Source organism: Procambarus clarkii, chromosome 16 (genome assembly GCF_040958095.1).
Source record: "Procambarus clarkii isolate CNS0578487 chromosome 16, FALCON_Pclarkii_2.0, whole genome shotgun sequence".
In the NCBI taxonomy this organism is placed as follows: domain Eukaryota; kingdom Metazoa; phylum Arthropoda; class Malacostraca; order Decapoda; family Cambaridae; genus Procambarus; species Procambarus clarkii.
In genome coordinates this window covers 29,578,721-29,591,067 of record NC_091165.1, presented here as the reverse complement: position 1 = coordinate 29,591,067, position 12,347 = coordinate 29,578,721, and positions in this window count along the sequence as shown.

The following is a 12,347-nucleotide window of genomic DNA, read 5'->3' as shown; positions in this document are numbered from 1 at the left end:
TATATATATATATATATATATATATATATATATATATATATATATATATATATATGAATTCTATATATTATATATATATAATGAGTTCACTATGTCGGGGGACAGAAAGCCAAAGTGTATTCATACACGTTTGGGTTTTATCGGGGTTTGATAAGGCTTCCCCGGGTGCTGCATATCCTCTTCTTAGAGACCTGAGGGCCCCCTATAAACAACCAGAGGTAGTACCCCATATATCCATATTGGGTACTATCTATGGTACTATCATACTAGCCATACAGACATCACTCAGGAAATTTCTGCAAAACCTTACTAATCTTCGGAGCTTCTAATCCATTCTACCCAACTGATTAACAATTTGGTAGACAAGCCGTGGTAGATTTCCAAATTCCAGTTTTAATCTCGGAGTCTATTGCTTAGTACTGATTGGTCAATAAGCTGTTACCGAGTCCTTAATAACACTCCAGAGGTGATTAGACATTAAAGGCCCCACACCAAACCAACGTCCAGAGAGACACCTGCCTGTCCGACCACCAATCCACAATTTGGAGATCGGTGATGAGAATCGCCAACGGCCTAGTTGAGTAATGAGGCAGCTTTACATTCCCTCCAAGCGCGAATCTCATTAGCCTCAGGCTCCTCGAACAATGGACACCACTTTTCCCAATAGGAAAATAATTGCCGTCGTTATTAAGCTATTGTGTGGACTAATTAACGCTGATTAACAATGAACGATCCAACTCTACTTTGCACGCTAACGGTAGTATGGGGACCTGCCTGTGCGTGGTCGAGGGGAAGGAGGAAATGGCTAGTGAAAGTCCCCTTTATTTTTCCCCCTGTTAGAATGGGTTTCTTTTTGGGGGCTTCCTGGTGGTATCGCCAGTTGCAGGAGTGTTAAGGGAAAACGTGCACGAGGACATGCAACAGCTGTTGAAGTATACTGGCAACAGTGACTGCTGTAAGGGGAGTATACTGGGGTCAGTGACAGCTGTAGGAGTATACTGGCGACAGTGACAGCAGCAGGAGTATAGCAACACTATCAGAACAAACAGTAGTAGTAGTAGTAGTAGTAGTCATCCATCAGTCTCAGGAGACCATGGAGTTGTGCTCTGGTTGTCGGTCTGGAGTGACCTCTCCAGGGCGCAAAGCCAGGGTAGGTTGATACGGAGGAGAAGCTGTTACCCAAGCAGCAGGTCCCTCCCTCTAGTTAAAAGTATCAGTTAAAGTAAAGCAACAACGGAGTCACGAAAGTACTGTTAGTACCAGCTACAGTACACCAGGAGAAGTGCAGTGGTTGCATTACAAACAGCGAAAGCTGTCGAGCAACAGCAGAACCAGTTGCAGTGCAGCAGTAACCGGTACAATGCAGCAACAGGAGCTTCAGTGAAGAGGGAATTTATCAGAAGCAGTTACGGCGCAACAACATTAGCAATACACGCTGCAATACAGCAGCAGGAAATTGAATACAGCGGCACCATAAGCAGCCGCTTCAGTATAGCGACACTAGCCATAACCGCTAGAGTGTAGCACAACTAGCAGCAGTAACTTCAATACAACATCCGAAACCTCCACGAAACTCTCTATCTAGGCCAGATACACTTCTATATCCTAAGACATTCTGACCTTTCAGATAGACTCTAGTACATCCTCCTATGAAGGTCTATGTTCGCAGATAGATTCCTGTACATCCTGTTACGACAGTCTATCTTGGTCAGATAGATTGGAGGATCAAGAAAAGGGCAAGGAATGTCTCTGAACAGACATTCACGCCTCACCAGGTGATGTGAAGCAGGTGTGACAGGTGTGTGTGGCTAATTATGTTCAGATACCTCAAGATGACACAGGTGATAATCATCACAGAATTGATGAATGATGAAGATGGGAGCCGTGGGAAAGAGGGAGAGGGGGGGGGGTTGTTGTACTAGATCTCAGAGATAATTTAAGTGACATATGAATATGAATTAAGTTATATATGGGGAATAGTTCGGAAAATTAGGTTGGTGGGCAGTGGAAGTTGATTTCTTGATGATTTCTTCGTGTTGTGTGTGTGTGTGTGTGTGTGTTGTGAGCTTGAGACTATTTCTGAGCTCTGTGTGATTGTGTGTCAGTGCAGTGATGGGTTCTGTGTGACAGTGCTGTGTTGGGCTTTGTGTGACAGTGGTGTGTTATCCAGAGAAGGTTCGTTATTGATTACAGATACGACTTAAAAACACTGGTGAAACCTCAATAAAAAAGCTCAGATGAGCCATTGAACTTAAAGAAAGATCACTTTTTTTTTAATACAATAGTAGTGATCACTGAGGAATGAGTAACAAAGGTTGGTAATGTTATTTGAACAAACTCCTTGCCCAGTATCAAGAGATTGGAGGGATAAAGCCAAGAAGATAGGAGGGAGGAGCTATTGTAATAAGTGAACGTCGACAAAAAGGTTGGAGACCAGGAGCTAAAACTCACTTTTCAAGCACGTCAAGGGAATAACATGTACGAGTATACACACAAACACGAGAATACACAACACAAGGGGTTAAGAGCTCACGTCAAAATATTGCAAAAGCAATTAGATTCGAGCACTCATCAAATATTCATTCATATGTACAATGACCTTTGACCTATTATCAATTAAATCCGGTCAACAGGTATACCACCACTCATGAATACTGTCAACAGGTATACCACTATACATGAACACTGTCTTTCTCTGATTAAGACAGTGAGTCTAAACAAGTTGTCTTAAAAATCATTACAAGATGACCTGGACAAATTGAATAGTCCATCAAATGTGTGTCCAAGAATATATGTCTAAGAATGTTATATATTCATTACAAAGCTGTCAAAATCTGTTGGGGATTTTCAGACGACATTCGTATTCCATCAACCACTCTATTCATACATTTATACAAAATTACATATATGTATAAATACATAAAATACAATTCCTACATACACCAGCTTTTTCATTCTCACGCAAAAGATCCAGAAAAAACACTTTTCAATGCACGGCAGAGTACAAATCTTCCTTTATGGATGCACATGGCGTATGTGGTCCATTATTTCTAAGTCATTCCGAAGGCTGTGTCATCCACACACTTAAATAAGTCTGACAGCTCTTGTCATCTGCATCGTTAAGTGAGCGGGGCAAGGGAGTGTAGTATCATCTCCAGGCTGTTAAGACTCGTGACATATACAACAGCTTCTCTCTCTCTCTCTCTCTCTCTCTCTCTCTCTCTCTCTCTCTCTCTCTCTCTCTCTCTCTCTCTCTCTCTCTCTCTCTCTCTCTCTCTCTCTCTCTCTCTATTCATAATCTCAATTTGTGTCCTGGAAAGCTCCCAGTAGTTCAGGGGGAGAGAATGTATATATATATATATTAAACTGATCTTTTCCCCCGAGCGGTGAAGTCAGGTGTGTGGGGGGGTAAGGCGTTGTTACAAGGGACGAGGAGGATGCCTCAGGGGAGCAGGTTGACTGGAAAAGAACTTGGTGTGTATGTATATGTATATGTGTGTGTGTGTGTGTGTGTGTGTGTGTGTGTGTGTGTGTGTGTGTGTGTGTGTGTGTGTGTGTGTGTGTGTGTGTGTGTTTGTGTGCGTGTTTGGTACCTTGGTGGTTATTTTTGTTTGGTTTTACTTATTCTACATTATTGAATAATGATATGGCTATTGAGTAATGAGGCGGCAGTATTGAGTAATAAGGTGGAAGTATTGAGTAATAAAGTGGAATTACTTAGGGTTGTGAAAGAGTAATAATGGGAGATGGGGGAAGGTGACCGAGAGATCAATATAGAGAACACAAAAATACACTGAACAGTTGGATGAGTTTTGCATATAACAAAAAATCCAATTATCATACAGTCGAATCATTTTTAAGTCGCAGTATAGAGGGCAAGATAACATTGCAAATAAAAAAGATGACGATGAAGGATATAAATGTTTTCACATGCGTATTTAAAGTTCATGATATATATAATGAATTTCAAGGTTTGGAAAAAGTTCATATTTACAATGTGTTGAGAGCTTCTAGTGGGTCGTGAGACATTGTGTGAGTTGTTAATTGTGAGTTTTAGAGTAGTTTTATGTGCTATATGCTTTTTTTTGTGCTATACAGAGTCTCGTTGATCAAACCACACCTCAGAAGGCGTAGAAACGACGACGTTTTGGTCCGTCCTGGATCATTATCAAGTCGTTTGTCAGGGACCCGACTGGATAATCTTGACACGATACTTGATTAATAACACGACTTGACACGACTGTCTCACGACTTAATAATGGTCGAGAACGGACCGAAACGACGTCGGTTCTCCATCTTCTGACGTATGGTTTGGTCACCATATATTCGCCCGCGTTATTGTGACTTGTCGTCTGCTCCAGTCTGTGACAGACACATCCACCGACACCATAACAAGTCGTGGCTCCCGTGGCTCTGAGTGACGGGATGTAGCAGCACTCTAGCGAAGACCAGCCAGCCAGGGCACCGGAGCAGGGAATATATTTTTCCCCTTTTCTTTTTCTCTGTTTTTGTTTTGTTTGGGGGAGCTCAATGGAAGAGGAATTTCTAGCATGGGGGGGGAAAGAGGCTGTGTTCTCTAGGGTGATGGGAGACTGGGGGGTGGTTTGATTTTCAGTTAAATTACACTTTTTGGTATATTGTTAGTGGTGTAATGATGTAGGTGGGAAAATACAACCTCTAAAATCTATTGTTGTTGTGGTTTGAAGCCTCAGAGCGCTCCTCTGTAAACTATATGTATATTAATACATACTAATGGGAAGTTCTCATGGAGCTTCCAAGTAATTGCCTTTGCTTGTGATTAGAATTCACAGACGCTTAAAAACAACTTTTCTAGCATTTTTCTTTGTCAATGATTTCTTCCAATTTATTGTTGGTATAGATTAAAGTTTTGTATAGAAGTCTTCTACTTGGTATACAACGTTCCCAAAGTTGTTTGGAACTGCGAGGGCCTAAGGTACACTCTCCAGACATATAGGTAGCCAACATAACATTGAATAACACTTCACCTTGATTAATTGCAATTTTTTTGAAGAACAATTTTTATTTCCTTCTTAGAACACATCAAGTCAACCTAGGCACATTTACTTGGGGAAAATTACCATCACTCATCGTAAAAGACTGCATTACAGTCTTTTGAAATGCAGCCAATACTGCATTGCAATTTCTTGTAATGCAACCATACTGCATTTCAGTCTTTTGCACTTCAACCATACTGCATTACAGTTTTTTTGCACTGCAACCATACTGCATTACAGTTTTTTTGCACTGCAACCATACTGCATTTCAGTCTTTTGCACTGCAACCATACTGCATTTCAGTCTTTTGCACTGCAACCATATTGCTTTACAGTTTTTTTACAATACAACCATACTGCATTGCAGCGAAGCCTGAAGGAACGAAACCAAAGGTTGAGAAGAAGAAGAAGAAGAGTTGAGGCGTCTAACCAATAAGGGGGAAATGAAGAGCGATGAACACGTAGGTTATTATTAAGGAGACCTATCGCCAGCCTATGAGAATAATCCAACAGGCAGAATAGCAAAGCCGCTAGTATAAACAAGGATCACCAAGCAGGAGAGGGGAATAAAGGGCACTGGATGACATGAGGGGGCTAGATTCTTCGCGCGAGGGGGGAGAGTGCAGCGATTAAAGTTGACCAGCAGATGGGCGTCCTGTCCTTCTCCCTCATCCGGCTCCCATGTTTTCATCCGGCTCCCCCATGTTTACATCCGGCTCCCCCCATGTTTACATCCGGCTCCCCCATGTTTACATCCGGCTCCCCCATGTTTACATCCGGCTCCCCATGTTTGCATCCGGCTCCCCCATGTTTGCATCCGGCTCCCCCATGTTTGTATCCGGCTCCCACCCCATGTTTGCATCCGGCTCCCCCATGTTTGCATCCGGCTCCCACCATGTTTACATCCGGCTCCCCCCCCATGTTTACATCCGGCCTCCCCCCCATGTTTATATCCGGCCACCCCATGTTTACATCCGGCTCCCCCCGTGTTTACATCCGGCTTCCCCCATGTTTACATCCGGCTCCCCATGTTTACATCCGGCTCCCCCATGTTTACATCCGGCTCCTAAAGTCTACATACGGATCAGCACTACAGCAACAGGTAACGGAGGGAGGTTTCACGTCACCCCCTTCTGCTCCGTTCGTCCCGGCCTTCATCTTCCTCTCGAATAGATATTTGTATGGCCGTCAAGCATGTTTCCATCAGCGTTGATTAGGGTCCGGGGAGCTGTTTGCTTGGGGAGCCAGTATCTCAATGCTGTTTTAGCATCTCGTTTGGAGTGTAAACAGCGGAGTATCAGAATTTATCGTCGTTGTTGTACACGGTTTTGTGAATGATTAATACGGTTCGACCATGACGTAGATTTATTTTTTGGTGTATGTCTAAAAAATCTTAAAAAGTTTGTTGTTATTATTGCTGATTCGGCAGAGTTGCGTAAGATATATATATATATATATCTTTCGTCTTGTCTAACGTGATTCACACATTAAATCCTGACTGTTAGAAATGATGGGTTTATTGGGCAACCATTTCTTTCCTCCGTCCCATCCCAAATCCTTATTCTGGCCCCTTCCAAGTGCTATGTATTCGTAATGGCTTGGCATTTTCCCTTTGATAGTTCCCTCCCTCGATCCTGCCTTTGTCTGCAAAGCGTTAAGAGTCTTTAGTCCCTCGTAGGACACAACTTTCCCATCAGGAGAGTTATTCCATACATTTACCTGTCTGGACTGGTATGTAACCTGTATATATATTAGGTAGAACATGTTTAGGAGGTCCTGCAGTTCGAATATAATTGATTTCTTCTGAGTTGGCCTGGCCTTGGTTCTCGCTAGAATGTTCTGGAAGGCGTGAGTTAACTGTGACGTCACATTAATGATGTCATCACCAGCCAATGAAATGGAGACTAGCTGAGGCATAGTTGACCGTGGGAGTCTGTAGATCGGTTCAACGTTACCTGAGTTTGGGCTCAGGATGAGAGCGGATGTTTCATGTCTATCTGCATTTTTACTGCACTTTTGTCTGACGTGAAACGCAAAAAAAGGAACGTAGCCAAGATTGAGAGAAGATATAAGTCAGTGGTGGTACAAGGCAGGTCATACCATCTCCAGGTACCCAGGGCATCGCGAGGAATTCAGACAAGGCTGGCGACTGCAGCTAGGGGAAAAACAGAGGTTCGATCCCAAAGAAGGTTAGTCGTCGCAGATTTGTGGTGGTGTACCTTCACGAGGACACCTTCCAGTGTAGCCCAAGCGTTACGGCGATGAGGCTGTCGTCGCAGGCGGTAAGAACTGTGTGTGTACTCACCTAGTTGTACTCACCTAGTTGTGTTTGCGGGGGTTGAGCTCTGGCTCTTTGGTCCCGCCTCTCAACCGTCAATCAACAGGTGTACAGATTCATGAGCCTATCGGGCTCTGTCATATCTACACTTGAAACTGTGTATGGAGTCAGCCTCCACCACATCACTTCCTAATGCATTCCATTTGTCAACCACTCTGACACTAAAAAAGTTCTTTCTAATATCTCTGTGGCTCATTTGGGCACTCAGTTTCCACCTGTGTCCCCTTGTGCGTGTTCCCCTTGTGTTAAATAGACTGTCTTTATCTACCCTATCAATCCCCTTCAGAATCTTGAATGTGGTGATCATGTCCCCCCTAACTCTTCTGTCTTCCAGCGAAGTGAGGTTTAATTCCCGTAGTCTCTCCTCGTAGCTCATACCTCTCAGCTCGGGTACTAGTCTGGTGGCAAACCTTTGAACCTTTGTGTGTGTGTGCGTGTGTGTGTGTGTGTGTGTGTGTGTGTGTGTGTGTGTGTGTGTGTGTGTGTGTGTGTGTGTGTGTGTGTGTGTGTGTGTGTGTGTGTGCTTCAGGCGACACGCATGTATATCAAGCGCCCCCAAGTGACCGAGGTAAAGTCTGTTCAGTCGTTTATTCAGCTCGTTGCTGATGACCTGAAGTGTGCAGCGACATTTACTGACGTTATTGAGTGACATGAGTAGTATATAGAAACTTTGGTCACCTGAAAGAGCGAAAGGATACACCCAGTCAATCCTGGATACACATGAACACTCCTGGAGACACCCCAGGCACTCCTTGATACGCTCGAACACTCCTGGATATACTCAGGCACTCCTGGATACACCCAGGCACTCTTAGATATACTCAGCCACTCCGGGATACACCCAGGTACTCTTAGATATACTCTGGCACTCCTGGATACACCCAGGCACTCTTAGATATACTCAGGCACTCCTGGATACACCCAGGCACTCTTAGATATACTCAGGCACTCCTCGATACACCCAGGCACTCTTAGATATACTCAGGCACTCATGGATACACTCAGGCACTCCTGGACACACTCAGGCACTCCTGGATACACTCAGGTACTCGTGACTACACTCACGCTAGCCAACGACACTGTTCTCTCTGCACGACAAGGACAGTATTTATTTATAGTTCTTCATAAATACTGAATAACATATCCAGTCATGACCTAAATCAATTACACATTTTGTGAATTGTTAAAGTAACAGTTAGTTTAGCTCATCGGCCAGATGACATGACCAATTCCACCATTTTCCGAATTCGGTATAACGGCAGAGTCGAAATTCTTTGAACAAAATAGGAAGCTACTGATAGTAACCTATTTCTGACCCTCGGGCAAGATTCATCAGGCATTTTACGTGTTCCGTTGTGAAACCTGTACATCTTGTCTCGGTCTTGGTGGATTAGTCTGTGTTAATTCAACAGATTACGAGTCTCGCATCTTGGCCTCCTAATGTTGTTGTTGTTGTTGTCACAATAACCTCGTAGCGTTTCAGGGATCATTAACTGTTTAATAAATACAAACTAAGTCGTTATAGTTGAGAAAAGATGTATAGGTTTCGTAAGTGAATACATAAGGGCTTGATAAATCCTGTACGTGAATTATCCCGTTTGAATGTATTGCGTGTGTTCGCTGCCCGGGTATCACTTGCTCAGTCTTGGATATTATCTATAGATAAGACCCGCGGATAGAAGTCCCACACACACATGTTGGGTGCTCTATGATTTTGTCAAATTTTTTAACTATGTGGAATTATACATCCAATGGCATCACAGCTATGTGGGGCTGCAGTCCAAAGACAATGATGAAACTCTACCAACACTGAAATTTCCTACGCGCGAGATATTTTCATAAATCCCTTCATATATGTATCAATATAATAAATATCAGATTATCCTACTAACATATTATTATTATTAACATCATAATCATAACATACAAAAAGAAACGAAAAATTAAACTCAGGAAAATTGCAGTCTCAATCATAGCTTTCGCGACTGAGAGAAAATAAGCGGATTTACACATGGCGATTACAAAGGTCCGATTACAGAGGTTCGCGTTATCCAAAGGCTCCCACAAGAAGTATACCCACATTTCAGTTGCAACTTCCATGATATTCCACGAGATTTTGTGCAAATTGTCTACAGTAACCCTTGTGAGCTGCACGACACAGTTCTTGCTTTGATTACTGTGAATTGCGCCACTGTAAAAAAAAATATGGACATTGAGTAGTAAGATACACATAAAATAATTCACAATAATGTGGTTGAAATATAAATGTGGTATATATATATGTATTTTTAGGGGCTTTTCAGAATCATTTGGCACTCAAGGTGAACGAGACAATTGTATTGTGTCCCTCTGCACTCGAGTACATATGGTTATGTGCCTTTATCCGGCAGATGCGTTGGGTACTCTTGCTAGAGTGCATGTATGTGGGTACTCTTGCTAGAGTGCATGTATGTGGGTACTCTTGCTCGAGTGCATGTATGTGGGTACTCTTGCTCGAGTGCATGTATGTGGGTACTCTTGCTCGAGTGCATGTATGTGGGTACTCTTGCTAGAGTGCATGTATGTGGGTACTCTTGCTAGAGTGCATGTATGTGGGTACTCTTGCTAGAGTGCATGTATGTGGGTACTCTTGCTAGAGTGCATGTATGTGGGTACTCTTGCTAAAGTGCATGTATGTGGGTACTCTTGCTCGAGTGCATGTATGTGGGTACTCTTGCTAGAGTGCATGTATGTGGGTACTCTTGCTAGAGTGCATGTATGTGGGTACTCTTGCTAGAGTGCATGTATGTGGGTACTCTTGCTAGAGTGCATGTATGTGGGTACTCTTGCTAGAGTGCATGTATGTGGGTACTCTTGCTAGAGTGCATGTATGTGGATACTCTTGCTAGAGTGCATGTATGTGGGTACTCTTGCTAGAGTGCATGTATGTGGGTACTCTTGCTCGAGTGCATGTATGTGGGTACTCTTGCTCGAGTGCATGTATGTGGGTACTCTTGCTAGAGTGCATGTATGTGGGTACTTTTGCTAGAGTGTATGTATGTGGGTACTCTTGCTAGAGTGCATGTATGTGGGTACTCTTGCTAGAGTGCATGTATGTGGGTACTCTTGCTAGAGTGCATGTATGTGGGTACTCTTGCTAGAGTGCATGTATGTGGGTACTCTTGCTCGAGTGCATGTATGTGGGTACTCTTGCTAGAGTGCATGTATGTGGGTACTCTTGCTAGAGTGCATGTATGTGGATACTCTTGCTCGAGTGCAAGCACTGTATATATGTGTATCTGTGTCTGTCTTCTTCCCTCCAATGAATAAAGACACAAAGATTTATTTTTCGTGTTGTTTTGATCAATACTTTATTATTTATACTACCGATTAATATTTTACTGATGGCTTCATATCCTCGTTCATTAGTTAACTCTAATGGTTTCTTTTCTCACCGTCATACAGTACTTACATGTTCACTTTACAAAATACAGTAGTTAGCATGTGCACTATACATCATACAGGGGGGTTAACCTACACAATATGCACAGTATTGGAGTTAACATATGCACAATACACCATACGTGGGTTTGCATATCCACTACACACCAAAATATGTATTGACGTGTTAACAATACACCATAACCATACAGAGGTTAGCCTGTACACTTATGTATGAGTTAACTGCGCCATACACCATACAATATGAAACATTGGTTGAAGGAGATAGAAGAGATATAGTTAAATTATAGTTATAGCCTACAGTTAAGGAAGGAAAATACCACCCATTGATCAACACTAATAATAATATTAACATCAACAAGAGCATTAATTAGCACTATAATTAGCACTAATAATGATCAATAGTAACGCATGTTGTAATAATTAAATAATGAATTAGCTACAATGTACCCACCGGCCAAAACCGTATTTGGTGTAATAATGAGAGTAGAAGTAGCCATTCATTCATCAAACGAAATTGCATTCATAATCCGCATTTTGAATGGAAACATTACACGATGAATGTTACCCATGGAAGCACAACATTCGTAGCAATATATATATATATATATATATATATATATATATATATATATATATATATATATATATATATATATATATATATATATATATATATATATATAATATATAATATATAAGAGAAAGAGGGATATTATTGTTTTCACGATCTTCAACGCCACTGTTCAGGATTGGAATTTATTCGGGAATATAAGTAATTGTTTGTAATTGATTGTAATTATTTGTAGATTACATGTAAATTATGCGTTATATAGAGGTGTTGTTGATCACTCTGGTCTCGAGTGAGAGGGTGAGGGGTGAGGGGTGGGAGGGGGGAGGGAGAGGAACTAGTGGAGGAGAGGGAGGTGAGAGCACACAGAAGGAATAGGGGAAGAGAGACAGAGGGTAAGAGTAAGGAAGCACTAGCAGGAGTAAGGACAGGAGAGGATGACGTGTACAAGTAAATAAGAATTTATTAATAATATATATATATATATATATATATATATATATATATATATATATATATATATATATATATATATATATATATATATATATATATATGTATATATATATGTATATATATATATATATATATATATATATATGTCGTACCTAATAGCCAGAACGCACTTCTCAGCCTACTATTCAAGGCCCGATTTGCCTAATAAGCCAAGTTTTCATGAATTAATGTTTTTTCGTCTACCTAACCAACCTAACCTAACCTAACCTAGCTTTTTTTGGCTACCTAACCTAACCTTACCTATAAATATAGGTTAGGTTAGGTTAGGTAGGGTTGGTTAGGTTCGGTCATATATCTACGTTACTTTTAACTCCAATAAAAAAAAATTGACCTCATACATAGAGAAAAGGGTTGCTTTATCATGTCATAAGAAAAAAATTATAGTAAATATATCAATTCAGGAAAACTTGGCTTATTAGGCAAATCGGGCCTTGAATAGTAGGCTGAGAAGTGAGTTCTGGCTACTA